This window comes from Prionailurus bengalensis, chromosome E1 (genome assembly GCF_016509475.1).
Source record: "Prionailurus bengalensis isolate Pbe53 chromosome E1, Fcat_Pben_1.1_paternal_pri, whole genome shotgun sequence".
In the NCBI taxonomy this organism is placed as follows: Eukaryota; Metazoa; Chordata; class Mammalia; order Carnivora; family Felidae; genus Prionailurus; species Prionailurus bengalensis.
The window spans coordinates 4,373,556-4,394,613 of record NC_057347.1 but is presented as its reverse complement, the minus strand read 5'-3'; the positions used below and the strand labels follow the sequence as shown (position 1 = coordinate 4,394,613).

The 21,058-nt window shown below is 54.2% G+C and overlaps 1 protein-coding gene across 4 annotated transcripts in view; it reads left to right on the top strand.

Annotated features, from left to right (window-relative positions):
• GAS7 (growth arrest specific 7) overlaps positions 1–21,058 on the top strand; it is a 220,238-nt gene that overhangs the window by 58,580 nt on the left and 140,600 nt on the right. The window contains exon 1 of one of the 4 annotated variants that reach the window (XM_043583121.1): positions 3,903–4,267. The exons of 2 other annotated variants lie outside the window; for them this stretch is intronic. The gene's annotated coding sequence lies outside the window, so the exon portion shown is untranslated. Of the gene's footprint in view, positions 1–3,902; positions 4,268–7,645; positions 7,666–21,058 lie in introns of those variants that run through there. One more of the 4 variants, XM_043583123.1, reaches the window with a different exon arrangement.

Below are 21,058 nucleotides of genomic sequence, written 5' to 3'. Positions count from 1 at the left end.
GTTGAGCCCATGGCAGCCTGGTGGGGACACTTCCATTCACAGGCATTCAGATCAAGAGATCTAAAAATATTTGTGTGGCTGAACATGGAGTCTCTCATTCAACCTAAAAAAAAAAAAATCTCAACATGCACATTTGTACGTATTTCAGTTAATTCTACAACTGTGTGAGGCCGTGTTTGGGGTTTCTGGTTGAAAACGCTGAGCCGGGTGTTAGTAAGCTGCCCATGCAGTGGAGGTGGGATAGGAAGCCAGGGTTTTCCGCCGTGAGCTGGGGGAGCTTTCCACTAGCTGTGGGGTGAGGCTGCCCCTGCCAGGGGTTGACGGGGGGCTCCTGGTGAACCTTCCTGGTGGCTCCTTGCCTGTCCTGAGAATTGAGTATTTGAATGGGGCCACACGCATAAATGCAATGTGTTTGGGGAAATGCTTCAGTATCTGGGGCTCTGTCTCAACCTGCGAGGGTTTCTTTTTTTTTTTTTTTCTTTTTTCTTCTTTTTCTTTTCTCTCTCTCTCTCTTTTTTTTTTGTAATTTTAACTCCTACTTTTATTTATTTTTTTAGGTTTATTTTTGAGACAGAGACAGTGTGAGCAGGGGAGGGGCAGAGAGAGAGAGGGAGAGAGAGAATCCCAAGCAGGCTCTGCACTGTCAGCACAGAGCCCGAGGCGGGGCTCGAGCTCACAGACTGTGAGACCTGAGCTGAAACCAGGAGTCAGACATTTAACCAAACTGAGCCACCCAGGTGCCTCTAAATAATGTCTTTTTTTTTTTTTAAGTTTATTTATTTGGAAGGGGGGAGGGGCAGAGAGAGAGAATCCCATCCAGGCCCCACACTGCGAGCACAGAGCCCAGTGTGGGCTCCAAACTTATGAACCATGAGATCGTGACCTGAGCTGAAACCAACAGTCAGATGCTTAACTGACTGAGCCACCCAGGTGCCTCAATATTAATTTTTTTTGAGAGAGAGAGCCATGAGCATGAGCAGGGGAGGGGCAGAGAGAGAGAGGGGGACACAGAATCTGAAGCAGGCTCTGTGCTGACAGCAGAGAATCCGATGCAGGGCTCGAACTCACGAACCGTGAGATCATGACCTGAGCCGAAGTCGGATGCTTAACGGACTGAGCCACCCAGGCGCCCCTGTGAGGGTTTCTGAAAGACAGTGGCTTGGGCACCAGCCGCTCTTCCAGGAAGAAAGCACTAGAAGTGTAAGCCCCCCCCGCCCCAGGGGAGGCCAGGATGAACGGAAACAGGGCTGACCGTTTTTGAGGCTCTCGGGGTTTCCGAAGCACAGTCCCCTGGGTGGGGTGGGAGAGCATCACCACCTCCATTTGCAGACGAGAAAGCAGACTCCAGAGAGAGAGTCCCATGTTTCACCACCTCCCATGTTTTCCCCCATGAGACCCAGTCTCCGTGGCTTCCAGACTTGGTTGGAAGGAAGGGGCTTCGGAGGTCTATGGCAGAGCTTGGCCAGGAACAGGTAAGCAACCTCCGTGGGACCAGATTAGCTCTTCAGTATGTCTGTACCCACTCCTCACCGTATTTTCTCAACCAGCGAGTGGGCCTGTGGCCTCTCGTGGATAGAAGAACGTTCTCGAATAGATCTGTCGGTCCAGAGGTTCAGAGATCTATAATAACAACAGACAACATTTACCTAACAGGTAGCTTTTCTAAACACTGTGCCTTCATTTATTAGTTCATTGGATCCTTACAACACGCTCCAGGTATTACCAGGCCCGTTTTACAGATGGGGAAGCTGAGTCACGGAGAAGTTAAAGACTTTGTTCGGCGTCAGCCAGCAGGGGACGGGGCTTGTACCTGGACCATCCTTGTCAGGAGCCTACGATTGGAACCCCTGGTTGCTGTGTCCGTGGTAGTTCTGAAGCCACGCCCCACAGAGGGGAGGGGGGACCCCTCAGCCCCTACACTTAACCCCATCCTGGAGGTATCTGCACACCCAGTTCGAAAGCTGTGTGTTCCCCAGCTTGGGGTCCCAGCAGGCCTTTGCTTTCGTGGGGCAGCTGAGTAGGGGAGGAAGTGGAGAGGCGGGGTGGGGTAGGGCTCCCTTTTCTTCACACCTCCTTCCCCCGCCCCCAGATTCTGACCCCGAAGAGTATGATCCTTGTGCCTCTGGGACCTTCTGCAGGCGGTCTGGGGGTTGAGTCCCGGGCTATAGCTGGGAGGAGAGTCTGCAGTAGCACCCGAAGGGAAAGCCTGGGTGTTCCAACTTTTCAGGGCCTCACAGCGTTGGGAGTAGAGGAGACCGGAAGAGTTTAGGGCAAGGGGCAGAGGGAGGTGGACGGCGGCTGGACCAGCTCCTGGTGGCTGTCTCTTCCGCTGGAGCCTGAGGCCAGCACCGGGCCAGCTGGCTCACAGCTGGATGCGTAGTGGGAGGCGATGGGAGGGTCCACGGGCCAAGACACTGCCAGGGACGTGCACCCAGAGTCAGCCTTGGCTGTCCTCCAAGCAGGAAGAGCCTTGGTGCTCAGCCCAACTCGCACTTCCCCCGTGGTGAGCGCCGCTGGTAAGAGAGTTCCAAGTTGTGGTCAGAGGCGTGGGGACCCTGAGCGTGACATCCTCTCCTGTCCATCCTTCGCCACCAGGCCCCGGGGAGGAGACCCGGTCAGGCAAGAGCAGCTACTCCCGCCTAACAGAGATGCTCAGCTGGGAGGAGATGGGAGCCCTCAGTCCTCAGTCCTCGGGTTGGCACTTCCCGTGGGGATGTTGCGTCTGAAGCGCGGACCTGACGGGTTGGCCGAGGAGGGGCCCCAAACCCAGGAGATGCTTTGGGTCGGTGACCGGGCCACCTGCAGGGACACCCCATTCAGTGGGTGGCTTCCAGAGTTGTGGTTTCTGCTGCACAGTTTTAACTAACCCGGGTCATGGTGGTCATGGTGGTGACGGGGGAAGGAGGCGGGCCGGGGACCAAGAACCAGACGTTCTTGGCAGGGTCCCCCAGTGCTGCCTTCCGGTAGGCTTCGTGTTCCCTCGTGATGGCCACACTTGCAGGAGTCCCAGAGGACACTGAGTTGCTGCTCCTTCACACCCTTCTAGAATCAGTTATCTTTCTTCTTAATGTTTATTTATTTTGAGGAGAGGGAGGGGCAGAGAGAGAGAGAGAGAGAGAAAGAGAGAGAGGGAGACACAGAATCCGAAGCAGGCTCCAGGCTCTGAGCCGACAGCACAGAGCCCGACGCGGGGCTCAAACCCACAAATCGTGAGATCATGACCTGAGCCGAAGTTGGACACTCAGCCAACCCAGGTGCCCCCTTACTTATTTATTATTTTTATTGTCTGCCCCCTCCCCCCTGCTCTGCCACATGCCGGAATGTGTGCTGTGTTGAACACAGAGGTTTTTGTGCCCCTTCTGTTTTGTTCACTGTTGTGCCCCGAGTGTCCAGAAGCAGGGCCTGGCACCTTAGGTGCTCACTAAACATCTGCGGAACGGACGCGTGGGTGGACGTGTCCGGGAAGCGCCTGGCTTGGGCCCGCCGTCCCTGGGAACACGCTTACCGCCGACATACTGCCGTCTGAGCACCTTGCTAGCGTCCGGCGGGAGGGGAGGACCCGCGTCCCCTGGGAGGTGCCCACACGGTCTGGCCGCCTGCCCTCGGCTCCGCTCTGTCCTCGTGATTTACTGGCCCCCCGAGTAGGGACCACGCGAGGGCTCCCCCGAATCCCCGCTGCGGGCGGTGAGGGCCCCAAGGGCTGGCCAGGTGGTGAGTGAGTGGAGCTGTTTGCAGCTACGGATTCCGGGGCCGTGGCAGGACCGCATTCCTGGATCCCGCCCGCCCCTCCCTGCCCCACAACTCCGTCCCGCCCTGTGGGCTGTGGGAAGTGGAAAAGCCTGGTTGAGCAACTGCGAGGGCTAAGGCGAAATCCCTGTTTACTCAGCCTCTGTCATCTCGCCTTGTAACTGATGCCCGACTCACAAACTTAATCCGGGACAGTCACGGCCGCCTCCGCACCCTGCGAGGTTCCCATCCCTCTCCGGGTCAAGGCCAGACCCGGATTCCCAGCCCAGACCGCCGGCGGGCTCCCCCGTGGGAGCCTCCAGCTTAGGGTGGGCAAGCTCTGCTCACAGGTTTGCTCTTGACCTCCCGATTCAGCCGCCTGCTCGACATCTCCAGCCGTCACACCGGGTCCTTCCTCCGGGTCTGGGCCCCCTGCAGCCTTTCAGCAACGGGCAAGCCTGTCTTTCCAGCTGCGTGGCTCACAGCCCTCAAAAGCTTTGGCACCCCTGTTTCCTCCCCCTGCTTGGGTTTCGTTTGCCAGGTAAGCCTGTGGGCCCCTCCTTCCAAATAGACTTTTTAAAAAGGTGTAGCCATTTTTCGCCATCCCCACCGCCGCCCCCTCTGGGTGAGACGAAGCCATCACCCTTGTGTCCCTGGTTTCTTACAGGGGCTGCCCGGATGCTCTGCTAGGTCCTGGTCTGTTGTTCTTTTTTTAATTCATTTTTGAGAGAGAGAGAGAGAGACAGAGAGAGAGACAGAGCATGAACGGGGGGAGGGACAGCGAGAGAAGGAGACACAAAATCTGAAGCAGGCTTCGAGCTGTCCTCATAGAGCCCGATGCTGGGCTCGAACCCACAAACTGTGACATAGGACCTGAGCCAAAGTTGGATGCTCAACCGACCGAGCCATCCAGGTGCTCCCTGCTCTGTTCTTACATAACAAGTCCTATTGTGTCATTTGGGTCCTCAGGACGTGGTGATGGGTCCCCACGATGGTGGAGTAGAGTTGAGGAAGCCCTCACGGTGGCCGGTGGGGCACTACGTGACCTCAGCGCCTGGACCCCACCCCCTCATCCCGCTCATCCTTCCCTTGTACACCAGCTTCCACCGTGTCCCTGCACACGTCCCAGGCATGCTTCCTCGTGAGGGTCTTTGTGGCCCATGTGGGTCCCCCAAAGATGTCCAGTCTAGAGCCTGGGACACAGCAATCAGGTTTTGCAGGTGCAGTTGAGGCTATCAGGATGGGGAGAGGGTCCTGGACTATCCGGACGAGCCCAGCACGATGACAAGGGTCCTTGTGAGATGAGGCAGGAGGGCCAGGTCAGCAGTAGATGTGACAACAGAAGCAGGAGGTTGAGCGATGCTCCGAAGGGAACATATGCCAGGGATGCGGCGGCCTCTGGGGACTGAACCGGGCGAGGTTCTGCCTGGGGGCTTCTAGCAAGAGCTGAACCTGCTAACACCTTGGCTTCGGCCCAGGGAGACCCCTCTAGGCTTCTGACCTCCAGATCCGTAAGACCATAAATCTGTGCCGGTTTGAGCCCCTTCGTTTGCGGTCATTTGTCACAGTAGCCCCCTCGAGAAGAGTAACCTACCGATTCATCTCAAAATCTTGTCACTCTTGCCATGCCTACTTTTTCCTGTTCTTCTTCCTCTTCTTCATCACTTACTGCCTTCCAGCAAAACCCGACCTCATACCTGTGTGCCGGGCTTGTTGTGGCTTGGGTGTCTGCCCTCATGAGGATGCAAGCCCCGCTGGGATGCGGACCTTTTGTCTTGTGACCAGTGCATCCCAGCACCTAAAACTGTGTCTGGTCTGTAAGAGGTGCTCAGGAAGTATTTGTCCAATGAATGAGTAAATGAATAGATAAATGGATGGATGGATGAATGAATGAATTAATGGATGGAAGGAAGGAAGGGAGGATGGATGGATGGATGGATGGATGGATGGATGGATGAATGAATGGATAGGTCAGTGAATGGATGGATGGATGGATGGATGGATGAGTGAATGGAAGGATGGATGGATGGATGGATGGATGGAGGTGAGTGGATGGATGGATGGATGAGTGAATGGAAGGATGGATGGATGGATGAGTGAATGGAAGGATGGATGGATGGAGGTGAGTGGATGGATGGATGGATGGATGAATGAAAGGATGGATGGATGAATGGATGGGTTAATGAATGGATAAATGAATGGATAGAGGTCAGTGGATGGATGGATGGATGGATGGAGGTGAGTGGATGGATGGATGGATGAGTGAATGGATGGATGGATGGGTTAATGAGTGGATAAATGAATGAATAGGTCAGTGAATGGATGGATGGATGGATGGATGGATGGATGGATGGATGGATGGAGGTGAGTGGATGGATGGATGAATGAATGGAAGGATGGATGGATGGATGGATGGATGGATGGATGGGTGGGTGAATGAATGCATGGATGAGGGAGTGCATGGTTCCATGGCCTGGATTTCTCTCTTCTTCTACCTGGTTCTCTTTGCCACTTGTCCTCTAATAAGACCATTCCTGGGTCACCTCCTCACGAGGACTCTCCCCTCTCAGGGCTTTCTGTTGGTTGTTCTTACTGAGTGCCCAGCGATTGCAAATGGCCCAGCCGTTGGCCATGCTCTCTGGCGTAGACCGTACTGCAGCCAGGCACTTCAGGACTTTTTTTTCTGTGTGTTTCTTACAGGGGATTGTTGTCTGAGGACCCGTTTGTCCCCAACCCTCACCTCTTATTTCACCAGAGCAAGATGAAGATCCTTAGGGGGGTGGTCCTGCTCAGGCCGAAGGGGTCCGGCCCGGCTAATTTCCAGAGCCTTCTGGGCTCAGGCGTCCTGGTGCTACTATGCCCCAACTGAGTGACCTCTTTGGGGGCTCCTGTCACCAGTGTCACCCCCGGACACCAGTGCCTTGCTCACAGCTGACACTCAGAACTTGCGTAGTTGGTGGGTGAGGTGAGGTCTCACAGGAGGGTAAGAGGTTCTTCCCGGGGATGAGGGATGGGAGAGACTGAGGGGTTTGTCTCATCAACAGCAACTTGTGTGTGGAGGTTGGTTTGTTCGAAAGAAGGACAAGAAGCAGAGAGAAGAGATAGCAGTAAGGATGGGTGAGCGGGTGGGGCAAGAATTGTGGGCGCCTTGGGCTTGGGGGCCCCCAAAGAGTATGGTGCATGGCAGGGAGGAACAGAGAAGGACAAGGGAGGTGCACGCTCTGGGCTGAGGGTCGCTTCCCTAGGAAGCAGCTGCAGGCTGTAGGGGGTGACCAGTTGGCTGTTAGGGAGACTCCTTCCCGCTGTCTTCCCTGGGGAGGACACATTTTGAAACACTTCCTGAGCCGGGGAGGGAGGTGATGCATTGCGCCCCCCCTGCCCCCAGATTGCTGATGAAGTGTGGTTAGTTAGAAACCTCCAGCTGTGTTTTTGCACCCCCCCCCCACCTCCCTGGACACCCGCCCCGTCCCACTGGGGGCTCCCCTCCCTCCCCGGTCCTCCCCCTGCCGGCTGGTGACTCACTCGGCTCTTGTGCAACGGTGTGGGCTCTCGCTTCCCGAGAAGGGCTGTTTTCCTCTGTGCCATAGCTCCCGTTCCTGATTTATGTCTTTTCATTTGGGCTAATGCTTTCCACATTTAGGTCTGAGGATTAGTGCGTGGCTCATGGCTGCAACCACCAAGGTCCCAGTGCCCAGCTTGGGTCTGGCCCCAAGAGGGCAGGCAGCCAGCCAGACGGAGGAGGGACGGGGGTGGGGGGGTTGGGGGGGGCAGGAAGCTTGGAGCTTCACCCCCCCGCCCTGGGCTGTCCTGCCTCCAGCCTCCCTGCCTCCAAGAGGGAGGCAGAGGAAACCACACAGCCTGTTCTCCAGGCTTGCTTGGGACACATTCTTGTGCCTGGCTTTCCTGTGGAGGGCTCACATCTTGGAGTGGTGCTGAGAGGTAATTGTCCCTGAGCCTGGTGACTTCCTGCGGAGGAAGCCACATCTTTGGGAAGTGAGAGGGAGGTGCACGTGGCAGGGTGTGGAAAAAAACGTTATCTTTGTGGTTTTAAAAGCCATTGCACAACCGGGTGTGTGTGTGTGTGTGTGTGTGTGTGTGTGTGTGTGTGTGTGCGCTTTCTTCTTCTTCTTTTCTTCTTCTTCTTCTTCGTCTTCTTCTTCTTCTTCTTCGAACAATAATATTACCTTGGTTGCTATGGTATTGTTGTGGGGGTGGCTAATTGGACGCAGACCCGATAGAGGCTGGTTTCTGGTGTCCATAGTGATTATCAGACTGCAGCCGTGGCACTTGCTTCTAGTTTCTTCCCTAGATTGAGAGGCTGGCAGGGGATCCCTGGGCAGTGGCTGTGGGCGACACGTTGGTTGGACATGGGACCCCGAAGCCCGGACTCAGTCCCGGGGAGCTCATCTCCGGTCATTTCCGTGGCTGGAATACAGCCCAGGTTTGCTGAGGGCTGGGAGCGTGGGAGCTCCTCCTTGGAGGTCCTGGACCACGGGGGAAGCGATGCCCACAGCAGGGAGAAAGAAGTGTCCCTGGCAGCCCCCGGGAGCCATAGCTGGTGTGAGGCTGGTAGCATGCACCCCACGCACCTGGCAAGTGCCGTTTGCGCTGAGATCGCAGCCTCAAAGCAGAAGGGTGTGCTTGGGGTGCGTTTTCGACTTTTTGTGGCGTATACGTACCAGAAGCGTCTATTTGTTAATTCCATGCTTACTGAATAGGTGACGGATAGATCAGGCCTGCTGTTCGAAAGGTACTGAAGAGTCTAAAGAAAAACACGTGGCCTCCTCGCCACACCGGACCTCCGCCTCCGCCTGTCAGTTCCCCTCCCCAGAGGCAAACAAGTTATCGGTTTCCTGCGGGCAGTTCCAGAAACCGCGGGCATTTACAAACACGTGCGCGTCTTTATTTTCCCTCGCGCAGGTGCTCGCTGCTCCTGACCCTCTGCACCTTGGCGCGGCCGCTGCTGTTTTGCAAACCCACAGCCGTATATCATGGAGTTTAGTCGGTAGCAAGGGTGTCCTTTTAGTTGATTGCCTCTCCCTGTCTGGCCCCGTATGTCCCACTATTGCTCTGGGCGGGAGGCGGGGGGCATGTGAGTGGATGGGGGCTCTCCAGGCTCCCGAGGGCCACAGGCAGAGGACCCTTCTGAGCAGTGGCCCAGGGCCTCTGCAGGCTGACAGGTTGTTGTACAGGCTCTCGGGTGTCCGGGTGAGGGGCCTCCTTTTGCCATCTGAATTTTCTGCTCCATTTCCAAGCTGCTCTCCTGGTCTCCCCCTGCTTCTCCCTCTCTAATCTCTACCTTTCTCCACCTCACCCCTGCACCAAGCAGTTTCCTCAACCTGCTGCTTCTGCTTTCTACTCTCCAAAGATGGCATCCTTTCAATGGACAGGTGGACCTGGCTGGGCAGAAATGCCCCTCGGTTTTACTTTTAATTCTATTTAAATAGTTCTGTGGGGGGGGGGGGGGGGCACCAGGGTGGCTCAGTTGGTTGAGCGTCTGATTTCAGCTCAGGTCACGAACTCATGGTTCGTGGGTTCGAGCCCCGCGTTGGGCTCTGTGCTGACAGCTCGGAGCCCGGAGCCTGCTTCGGATTCTGTGTCTCCCTCTCTCTGCCCTTCCCCTGCTTGTGCTCATGTTTTGTCTCTCTCTCTTTCAAAAATACACATTACAAAAAATTAAAAAAAAAAAAAGATTCTGTGCCTTCCTCTCTCTCTGCCCCTCCCCTGCTTGTGCTCTGTCTCTGTCTGTCTCTCTCTCTCAAAAATAAATAAACATTAAAAAAAATCTAAACAGTTCTGTGTGCACAGCGGTCACATATTGGATTTTGTGTGTCCGCTTCTCAGGATGAGAATAAAAATCTGCGAAGCAGAGTGTATTTGCTATGTGTTGAATCAAGTCAAAATAGCTGGGGTTAGGGAGGGTCCCAAATTCAAACTTGGAATACTGGCCTTCCTCGAGGAATTTTGAAAAAAAAATTTTTTTTCTTTCTTAGGTTTATTTATTTATTTGTTTTGAGAGAGACAGAGAGAGTGAGTAGGGAAGGGGCAGAGAAAGAGGGAGAGAAGGAGAATCCCAAGCGGGCTCCACACTGTCAGCACAGAGTCGGATGCGGGGCCTGAACCCACAAACCACAAGTTTGTGACCTGAGCCGAAACCGAGAGTCAGACACTTAACCGACTGAGCCGCCCAGGTGCCCCTCCTTGGGAATTTGATATCCTCGGCTGGACGCAGCAGGCCCTGAGCTCAGCGTTGTGGGCACAGAGGTGAGCCGAGCAGGCCAGTCCTGTCCGGATGGGGCATCTCGTGCTGGGTCTCAGCACATGAGTTAAACCCAGATCCAGGAGTTCAGAAAACCATGGTCCTTGCACACTTAGAACTTCGTTGTCGTGTTAATGAAGACGAGGTGTATTTGTCTCCTGTTGCTTCTGTAATGAATTAACATAACTTTAGTATCTTAAACCACACATTTATTCTCCCCTGGTTGTGAAGGCCCAAAGCCTGGAATGAGTCTGGTTTTTTTTTTTTTTTTTTTTTTTTTTTTTTTTTGAGGCTTATTATTTATTTTGAGAGAGAATGTGAGTGGGGTAGGGACAGAGAGAGAGAGGGAGAGAGAGAGTCCCAAGCAGGCTCTGTGTCATCAGCGCACAGCCGGATGAGGGTTGACCTCCTGAACCGCAAGATCATGACCTGAGCCGAAGGCAAGCGTTGGACGCTTATGTCCAATTGAGCCACCCAGGCGCCCCCCTGAAATGAGTCTTCTGCAGCTAAAATTAAGGCGTCAAAGGGCTGGTTCCTTCTGGAGGCTCTGGGATGCAGAGGGAGTAGAGTCTGTTTCTATCCTTTTCCGTGTTCTAGAAACTTCTTCCTTGGCTCATGGCTACATATCATAATGCCTTATCTCCCCAACTCTGACCTCACATAATGTCTTCCCTCATTGCTCTGTGTCCCTCTTACAAGGACCCTTGTGATTATATTTAGGCCCCACCTGGACAATCCAGTGTGACCTCCCCATCTCAGGATCCTTAACCTCCTCACGCCCACCAAGTCCCTTTTGTCATATAAGGTTAACGCCTGCAGGTTCCCAGATTCGGGGTCTGCCTGTGTTTGGGGGGCCATCTTTGGCCTGTCGTGAGGGGTGGCTTTCTTTCTTTCTTTTTTTTTTTTTAATTAAACTTTTTTAAACACTCATTTTTGAGAGAGCATGAGTGAGGGAGGGGCAGAGAGAGAGAGGGAGACAAAGAATCCGAAGCAGGCTCCAGGCTCCGAGCTGTCAGCACAGAGCCTGATGCGGGGCTCAAACCCATGAACTGCGAGATCATGACCTGAGCTGGTCAGACGCTTCACCGACTGAGCCACCCTGGCGCCCCAGGGGGGGACTTTCAGTACTTGAAAGAGGAAGTTTGGGTGACAGAAGGGCATTTGCTGAGTCGGTCACTTCCCCGGTTGTTCTGAATTGGTGGGAAAGGGCAGAGCTTGAGCAAACCATCTTTGCGGGACTGATGTCCCAGAAGCAGTGGATCTCGAATTGGGTGGGTCCTCGAGTCTCCTAGGAAATGTGGGAAAGGGACAGAGGCCCAGACCCTGACCCACTTCAATGAGCCTGGCCCTTTGTGTTCTTTGTGAACTTTCCGGGTGACTCCAGTCCTCAGCAATGCCTGAAAACCGTCGCTCTGGGGAGTCCTCTCCGGGATCATCTGTGTGTGGGCCTGTGGGAGGTGGAACTTCCTGTTTTCTGTAAGCAGCCAGAGCCAGCCTGCAGACAGGAAGTGTGGGAGAAGACCAGAGGAGGAGCCTCCTGGCTGGCAGAGGAAATGCCACCTGTGTCACACCTGGGAGGCGAGACAAGGTGTGGCTTCGAGAAGCAAGAGAGAGAGAGTGCTAGGACCAGAGAGAAAGGCCTTCCCGGCCGCACTGAGGTAGGAACCAGCAGGCCCTGCTTAGGGACACGGAGGCCATTTATGGGGCCAGACGGGGCAGGGGCGGGGAACTGATTTGACGAGGGGTGAAGGTGACCCATTTTGGGAGAGAGAAAGCAGAGGAGGGGCAGAGAGAAAGAGGGAGACAGAGAATCCCAAGCAGGCTCCACACTGTCAGTGCAGAGCCGGACGCGGGGCTCGATCCCGTGAACCGTGAGGTCATGACCTGAGCGGAAGTCAAGAGTCAGACGCTTCACCGACCGAGCCACCCAGGCGCCCCCGTAATGCGTTTGTAGTAAGTGAGCAGAGCGTGTCGGGCACTGTATGTATGGGCACCGGGCAAGGGGCTGCAGTGCCATGGCAAGCAGGACCCACAGGGACACTGGTGTCGTGAGTATACTTTGGGGTGAGGTGGCCTGGTGGAGTTAGACAGTCAGCGGGCAGACATAAATAATCAAGAGACATAGCCACAATCACGTGATTGCGCATGACTAACTGGTGGCTTCTTTAGGTGGAATGTTCCGGGAGGGCTTCTCTGAGGAGGTGACTTAAAAAAAATTTTTTTTTTTTAATGTTTATTTTATTTTCGAGAGAGAGAGAGCACGAGCTGGGCAGGAGCAGAGAGAGAGAGAGAGAGAGAGGGAGACACGGAATCCGAAGCAGGCTCCAGGCTCTGAGCTGTCAGCACAGAGCTCGACAGGGGGCTCGAACTCATGAGCCGTGAGATCATGACTTGAACTGAAGTTGGCAGCTTAACCGACTGAGCCACCCAGGCCCCCCTGAGGAGGTGGTGTTGAAGCTGACGTGTAGACCAGCCATGGGAAGAGCTGGGAGAAGGGCTCTTTGGGCAGGAGTGACACCGAGTGCCAAGGCCACGAGGAAGGGCCAAACCCGCCCCATCCAAGGAGCAGCTAGAACAGCACAGTCCGTAGAACTTTGCGCAGAGATGGGAATTCCGTATCTGGGCTGACCAATTGGCCACCAGCCGCACGGGATAGCCCATCACTTGAAACACGGTTAGTGAGACTTAGGAACAGAATTGCACGTTTTATTTTCATTTTGGCTGACTTAAATTTAACTTTCGGTAGCCACAGGAAGCTGGTGCCTTTTCCGTTGAACAGCACAGGGGCTAACGGTCCATGTGTCTGGAGAGAATCGTGTGAAGTAAGAGGAGATAGAGAGAGGCCGGACTTCATTGCTTCGTGCATTAGGCTACCTAGTCTGGGTTTCTTTTTTCTAACACGGCGCAAAGCCTTCGGATGGGCTTACTTGAAAGTTCACATGATGTGATTGATGTTTTAGAAGTTCACTCTGGCTGCCACGTTGAGAGTGAGTTGTAGGGGGGCAGGGTAAGGGTGGAACAGGAGGCCAGTTAGGTCCTCGTGAGGATCCGGGGAGAGCTGGTGGTGCCTTGAACGGGGTGGCCACAGTGGAGCCGGAGAGACACGGACGGATTCCGTTGGAAGTGGATCCGGCAGGAGTGGACGGGGAGGGGATGGGGAAGGCGGGAGAATTGGCTAATCCTAGATTTGGGGCTCAAGCAGCAGGAGGGATCATGGCGCCATTTGCTAAAACGAGGTATGGAGAGCACGTGTCCTTTTGGTTTGCTTTGTTTTTGGAAGCGACGAATATAGGCTCTTTTAGGGGGTTGGTTAAAGGTGTCTCTTGAGCATCCGTGTAGAGACGGCAGGTAGCCAGGTGGTCATGGGGAGAGGTCAGAGCTAGAGAGAGAAAATCGAGGGTGGATAAAGCCAGGGGGGACAGACAGGGTCAGGCCACTGAAGAGAGTGCGTTTATGGAGAAGAGGGGGAGGGGCAGGAGACTCCTATCCCGTTTGAGCTGGAGCATCCGAGGAAGATCCAGAAAGACCACTTGAGAAATGTGAGGTGCCCATGGCAGCCAAGAGAAGTCATTCTCTTGGTTTCCAGAAGGAAGAAACGTTGAATGCTACTGATGGGCCAAGGACTCGAGAAGAATCCAAGGTCAGCAGCATGGAGGTCATGGGTGACCTTGGGAGAGCCGGCTCAGTGGAGGGAGTAGCAGAACATTGGGGCTAAGAAAGTAGAGGTCATGACCACAGGTACCTCTTTTGGGGAAAGTATTTGCTGTGACCAGAAGCAAAGGAATGGGCGGGACCCGGAGGAGTGGGGATCAAGGGATATTTTTGTCTTTCTTTTTAAAGCTATGTGTTATGTGCTGATAGGTAGAAGGCAGGTAGTTTGCCTTTGATAGGAGGAGGGCCTTTTAGTCCCCATAATGGCGGGGTGGGGGGGAGGGATGGCTGCACATGTGAGCCCTGATGGAGTTTGGGCCAAGGGTTGATGAGCACTTACTGTCCAACTGCTCCTGTCTTTCCAAGTGAAGCGAGAGGCAAGACCGTTATCTGAGACAATAGGTAGTTGTCCCAATGGTGGAAAACAGTCCACGGGGGTAGCTACAAGAGGACTGCCACATGGCCACATGGCTCAGATTGTGCTTCTCAAACTTGAACATGCAAATGGATCACCCAGGGATTTGTTACAATGCAGAGTCTGTTTTTTTTTAATTAAAAAAAATTTTTAATGTTTATTTTATTTTTGAGAGAGAGAGAGAGAGACAAAGCGCAAGGGGAGGGGCAGACACACACACACACACACACACACACACACACACACACACACAGAATCTGAAGCAGGCTCCAGGCTCCAAGCTGTCGGGACAGAGCCTGACACAGGGCTCGAACTCACAAACAGTGAGATCATGACCTGAGCTAAAGTTGGAGGCTCAACCGACTGAGCCACCCAGGCGCCCCAGATTCTGGTTTCTGATGACGCTCCTAGGGCATGTTGATGACGCTGTCCTTGGGTCCCACTTTGAGTAAATGAGACTCCACAGTGCTTGTGCAATGAGAAACTTAAGAAGACATGTGGTTCCCTGATGTGTCCCAGAGATGCTTAAGTCATTTGCCCATTGAACTTACACTTCAGGCAGAATTGAGCAAGAATTGAGTCCCTATTCGAGATTTGCGGCCATTCATCGAAAGGCAGGTTCTTTTCAGCCTGCATGTCCATCAACTGATGATGGATAAAGAATACACGGTGTATGTACATATAATGGAATACTACTCAGCGATCAGAAAGAATGAAATCTTGTCATCTGCAATGACGTGGATGGAACCAGAATGTATCACGCTAAGCGAAATAAGTCAGTCAGAGAAAGACGAATATCATATGATTTCACTCATATATGGAATTTAACGTACACAGCAGATGAACGTAAGGGAAAATAATATAAAAACAGAGAGGGAGACAGACCATAAGAGACACTTAAATACAGAGAACAAACTGAGGATTAATGGAGGGGTGTTGGGTGCGGGGGGGATGGGCTAAATGGGTAAGGGGCATTAAGGAGGGCGCTTGTGGGGATGAGCACTGGGTGTTATATGTTAAGTGACGAATCACTAAAATTCTAATCCTGAAGTCATTATTATACTATATGTTAACTAACTTGGATGTAAATTAAAAAAAAACAATAAATAAAAAGACACCTCACTGTAGATATAAAAAATAAATAAATAAATAAAAGGTTCTCCTCAATGTCAGACCTATCTGGGGGATCTTTTAAAAAAAGAACAGGGCCTGAGTATTTCGATTTTGATTGGGATTCTGAATTAAGGGATGTAGGGTAGATTCCCAGGGTTCCCTGTTTTTCAGAAGCTCCCTTGGTGATTCTAATGTTTATTCAGGCTTGAGAAACATAAAATACCAGGTCAAGGGGATGATCATGGGAGTAAGTGGCCAAGGTGGGGTGGAGGCGGGGAGGCCCCTAGGAGGTACGGGCTCCTATCTGAATAAACAACTTGAGTCACCCCAAGTCAGCATGCCGAGGCTGTTGTGGCTTTCTGATTTTACATAGTCCTTTGAAAGACATGCCGTGTCAGCCAGCAGGAGCAGTGTGCCCATCAGGCTCCCCTTCTGGAATCTTCATAGGATCCTGGGATGGCTCCTTGGGGCATCTGGTCTCCCTTACAGGGTTCGTGGGTTGGGGGACCCATTTGGGCGTGAGGAGGGAGTTGCTCAGATGGTTCTGCCAGTCCTTACTGGTCCTAGCCCTTTAGCCAGTTTCAGAGAAGATTCTCCAACAGAGGGGCCCCTTGAGTCCTGCAGCCCGGTCATGAGCGAGGCTGGTTGCAAGGCTGAGAGCCCAAAATGTGATGAGGATGAATCGTCCCATTCAATTGCCCAAAGTGATGACAAGAATCACGATAGAAGCCAGGGCCCAAAGCATCTCTTCATGTGGTGAGGAACTAATGCCTCCACAGCCAGCAAAGGGCCTGAGGTCTTCCAACAGCTGTGCGATCAGATTTGGAAGTGGATCCTCTTCCAGTTGAGATGATCATGGGATCACGGGCACCTTGATCACGGCCGCGTGAGAAACCCCACTTGAGGCTCAGGGTCTGGGCAAACTGGACCCAGGTCTCTGATCTGCAGAAACCGAGGCGCTAAATGTTTGTTGTTTGAAGCCATTAAGTTTTGGACTAATTTGTTATGCGACGCTATATAACACACAGAAGGGGCCAAGGCCGCATCGCCAGAAGGTTCCGTCTCTTTACTTTCCTGTCTGCTGCTTCATTTTCTGCCTTAGCGACCTCTTCAGAAGGATTCTACACTCTTGGTGATCCTTAAAAAAATAATAATAAATTAATTTAAAAAGTAAGAAGAAGAAAGAAATCAGTGAGTGGGTAGCTTTCAAATGGAGCCTGGGGTCGCCTGGTTGGGTGGCCGCGACAGCCCCATCCCAAAATGGTCACTGGCAGGATGTGGAAGTGAGGGGATCCTTGACGTCGGCCTGGGTGCGATTTGAGAAAACCGCCCCAGCTCTGGGGCAGACGGGGAATCCAGATGGTCCGTGTCGTGGAAGTCAGTGGAAAAGCCTCGAGGCCTGAAGGCCAAGGCTTTGGGGAGACCAGAGGCAGCGAGGGCGGCAAAGAAACCGATGGGGAGGGGTGTTCCCGGTTTTACCTGCGTGTGAGAGCATTCGCGTCCACATCCGAGCGGAGACAGTACCGAGGGATCGCGCTGGCGAGGACATCAAAGCAGGCACGGGGACACCATCCTTTTGTGTAGGCTGGCGGCAAGATTTTGATCACGCGTGCTAATGGGAGGCAGGGTGGCGGGCTGGGCTAGGCAGACAATGAAATTAACCCTCGAAAAAGCCAAGGCTGCGAGGAGCCCCATAAATCACCGCGATTCAACTGTCTGTCAAACCTGAGTAATTCCTCCTGCAAGTCTTTTTTCCACCAGCAGTTTCCGGTTCCTCCTCCTGAGGCTTTAGGACTCCCCAGCGAGGAGGCAAATAAATGGATCTCCGCCTCCCGCTTTCTTCTCTCTCTTTGCCTTCTTGGTCTCCTGTGTAGGCGCTCAGGAGCTGGCCTCATGAGCTAAGAGCATTCCTCATGCCCAGCAGGAGAGAAGAGAAAACTCCTGGCCCTTCTCTGTCCCTGTCGTATGCTTCTTGAGGGGAAGTGGAGGTGGGCGGTCTCCAGTGAGTCTGGGGAGGAAGTGAGCTGATCGTGCTCTGGGGTTTGGGGTACGTTAGGTTTAAGAGAGTCCAGCGCTGGGGAGGAGGGCCGGGCAAAGGGTCCTGTGTGCCCTGGCATGCTTAGCTGGTGCGCCCAGGGTGGCCAGTTTTGCGGGAGTCACGGAGGTACAGCTCTCTTCCCGATGCAGTGTTGTGTGCACGGGCACATTTCCACTTTTGTACGGGGCTCCGCCCGGGTGGGATCACTCTCTCCCATCTCACCGGGCAGGCGGAGTGTTAGAGGATTCAGCTTGTGCGTGACCATCCCACTTGGCCGCTTCCGCAAGAATCCCGGCGGTGGGGGGTGGGGGGAATACGATGGAGGAGCAGGTCCGGAAGCGTCTCTTCCTCCGTGCCAGGCATAGAAAGCGATCTGCCACACCCACCCCAGGGCCTTGGAACATGCCTCTCGGATCACTTGACCCCGTGACCGTGTTTAAACTTTTCAGGCCAGACGGACGTACAGAGTCTCTGCTTGGCAGAGAAGCCAGCGTCGACGGCAGAGACCTCGCAGGGCCACACGAAACAAGTTCCTTCGTGGGGATGAGCGCATCCTGACTCTGTGGCCGGCTGGTCGGGCGGGTGCTGTTTGAAAACAGAGGTGCGGCAGAGGGAGGGCTGGACGGCGCATCCCCGGCTCCCGCTGGGTTTCCCATGACTCACCGAGGTGCTGGACAAGCTTCGGAGACTTGTTGCGCAAGCTCCAGGAGACGTGCGGAGGAGGTCGTGGGAGCACTGTGCGGACAGGTGCACGTCCCGGACCTAGCGCTCGCCTTCACGCCCGTGGCCACAGCACGGTCCCTCAGCTTTTTTGGCCATTTATATTCAGGAGGCGGTGAGTTGCTGGCACAGTGGCTGGCGGGGGAGGGGGACGAGTCTGTGTGACCCCGGTGCCTCCTCGAATGCCACCGTGTTCTCTTCCCCCCTCGGACCTTGGGGTGAGAAGGCCTGGCCCACCTTAGAAGACTTCCTTTCTGCTTGGTGCCTGGGTCACCTGATGGCCCTGCCCTCCTCTTGGGTCCATTCTTTGCAGGGAGGGCTGTCCTACCTGTGGGGGGTGGGTGGGGAGTTGTGGTTTTAGTGTCTGCCTCCCTGGCCAGCCTAGTCCTGGGGTGGGGGTGCGGGTGGGGGGGTCCCTGTGCGTCCCTCTCCTCCAGTTCACGTCTTCTAGCAGCTCTTTTGCCCAGTCACCCAGTGGAGCCCCCCAGGGAGGAGAAGGGGGCAGCGTGAGGTGAAGGGAAGCGTCCTGATGGGAGACAGGGACTCCCTAGGGTCTCGCTGGTGGCAGGAAGTGGGTCCAGTGCACGTTTGTATCCGCCTTCCTCCCTGCCCCGAGCGAGGGCTGGAGTTGCTAAGCGCGGGCCTGCTGTGTCCGCCTGCAGATCCGACCCGAGGCACGGAGCCCGAGTGCGTTTTTACAGTGCTGAGGTCACGGGTTGGCAAAAACTTGGAAAGCAGAGCAGCCTGGACCACGGAGCTCGTGGAGCCCACGGCCTGGCATTTGCACGTGTGCCCTGGACAGCCTTGAACCAGTTTCACCTGACTTACATGCCCGGCGGGTTCTGGGTATCCCAGGGAGCACAGCCTGTGGGGGATCGGGACCCGGCAGAGCCTGGGGTGTCTGAGCACCTGTGCTCTGCCCTCTCCCTCCGGTTCCGGGAAGGAAGTATTTATGGAGCACCTCGTGGGCACGATGCAGAGAGGACATTGGTGGCCGCTTTGGCTTGTGGGCCAGTGGGGGAGGCCAGCCGTAAGCAGGCATCTGCAGGCAATGTGTGCAGGGCATCACAGAGGCTCAGAATAGGGGGACGAGCAGGACGGGGGGGCACCTGGGTTGCCTCGAGTCGCTTGAGTGTCTGACTCCTTGTCTTGGCTCAGGTCGTGATCTCAGTCTGTGAGTTCGAGCCCCGCATTGGGCTCTGAGCTGACAGTGCAGAGTCTCCTTGAGATTCTCTCTCTCCCTTTCTCTCTCTCTTTCTCTCTCTGCCTCTTCCTCACTTTCTCTCTTTGGAACAGAGGTTCCACAGGGATGCTCGGGAATCAAATCGGGGAGCTTGCTTCCGTACTGTTTGTTTTGTTTTGATTTAGAAGATGTTTGGTCTGGCCCGGCCGAGGGATGGGCAGAGAGTTAAGATGATGAGGGAAGGAAGTTGTTTCTTCTGATAGGACCTGTTCTATTGCCGGGGTTAAAAACCAGCTCAGCGCTGCTGAAGCAAAGCAGGGAACGTTGGGACTCCCCTGTCCCTCTCCATTAGCTCCGAAGGTGTCAGGATATGTGGTTTCTCACTGCACCTGCATTGCTGTTCCCACCCCTTAGGCCGACCTCGTGTTGAGGACTCCGGCAGGGGTGCCTGGGGGGCTCAGTCGGTTAAGCGTCCGACTCTTAGTTTCGTTTCAGGTCATGATCTCACGGTTTCATGCGTTCGAGCCTCGCATCGGGCTCTGCACTGACAGCATGGAATCATGGAATCTGGTTGGGAGTCTCTGTCTCCCTCTCTCTTTGCTCCTCCCCTACTCACTCTCTCTCTGTCTCTCTCAAAATAAGTAAATAAGCTAAAGAAAAAAAGAAAAGAAAAGACTCCCCTGAGAATGGAGAGGTGTGGCTCCCCTTGGGAAAACAATGGGGTGCCAGCACCCTAACAAGGAGACTGGGGGATGGGCAGGCAGGATCAACACGCGTTCACCACTGGTTCCCGAGAACGTGAAAGAGCCAGGAAGGATTTGTGCCTTTTGTTTTGCGTGCCAGAGGTGGTTTTGAGTAGGTGGATGCCGTCCTGGCGAACGGAAGAGGGGCGACGTGGGGGGAGAAAGTTTGGAGAGATCTTAGCGGTTGAATAGATAGGACCTGGGAAGTCCCTTCCTCACCCTCCTCCCAGATGTGATGCTTTCTTTATTTTTACTTCCTCTGCTCCCCAGCCGGTCACTGACACCTGGGTGGTGGGAACCCAGCTGGGTGTGGGTACCGAAGGGATTGTTTCTCAAGGACTTGCTTCCCACCGAGGGTTAAAGTGAACAAGCCGTACGAAACTCATGGTCTCTAAAGGCCACGTTGGAGGTGATTGAGTATGGGGAGTTGGATATGAAATGGAAACATTGAAGAGGGCTGATTTGGGGTTGGGCTTCTGGGGGCTGGGAATACATACATACATAATATACGCATATATTTATATAGATGGGAGGGAGTGGTTGGGGAATGGAATTTGGTTTTGGACATGTTGCATTTGAGATGTCAGTGGCCTGTGTCTTTGAGGAAGAGTGTGGTTGATCCCATGAGTGGGGCCCGTGGAGGGACTGGGGAGTGATCCAGAGAGAGGGGGGCAGGCACAGAATCCGAAGGAGGCTCCAGGCTCCTGGCTGTCAGCACAGAGCCCCGTGTGGGGGCTCGAACTCATGAACCGCAAGATCATGACCTGAGCCGAAGTCGGATGCTTAACCGACGGAGCCCCCCAGGCGCCCCTACAGTGAGCATTTGCCCAAGTCAGCCTGCCAACACCTGCGTGTCACAGTGCCCCTTGGGATAAAAGTGACTTCCTGGTCAAATAACATTGAACCTTGAACAAACGAACATTTGTTCGTTCTTTCACCACCTTTTTATTGAGCACCTGTTACACGTTAGGTTGGAGGTGCCCGGTGTTTCTAGCAAAAGCCTCTTCTTTCACCGCTTAGGTTCTCTGGGGGAAAGCAGACGATGAAATAACTAGATGATGTGCTTTCGGGCTCGTGAGGTACTGTTTTCCCGTCGCAGAGCAGAGGGCAGTGGGAGGTGATGTTTTAGATGGTGTTGACAGGAAGGCTCTGTGGTCCCTGATATTTAAACAGACCCAAGTAAGATGAAGAAGACGCAAGGAAAGAGTGT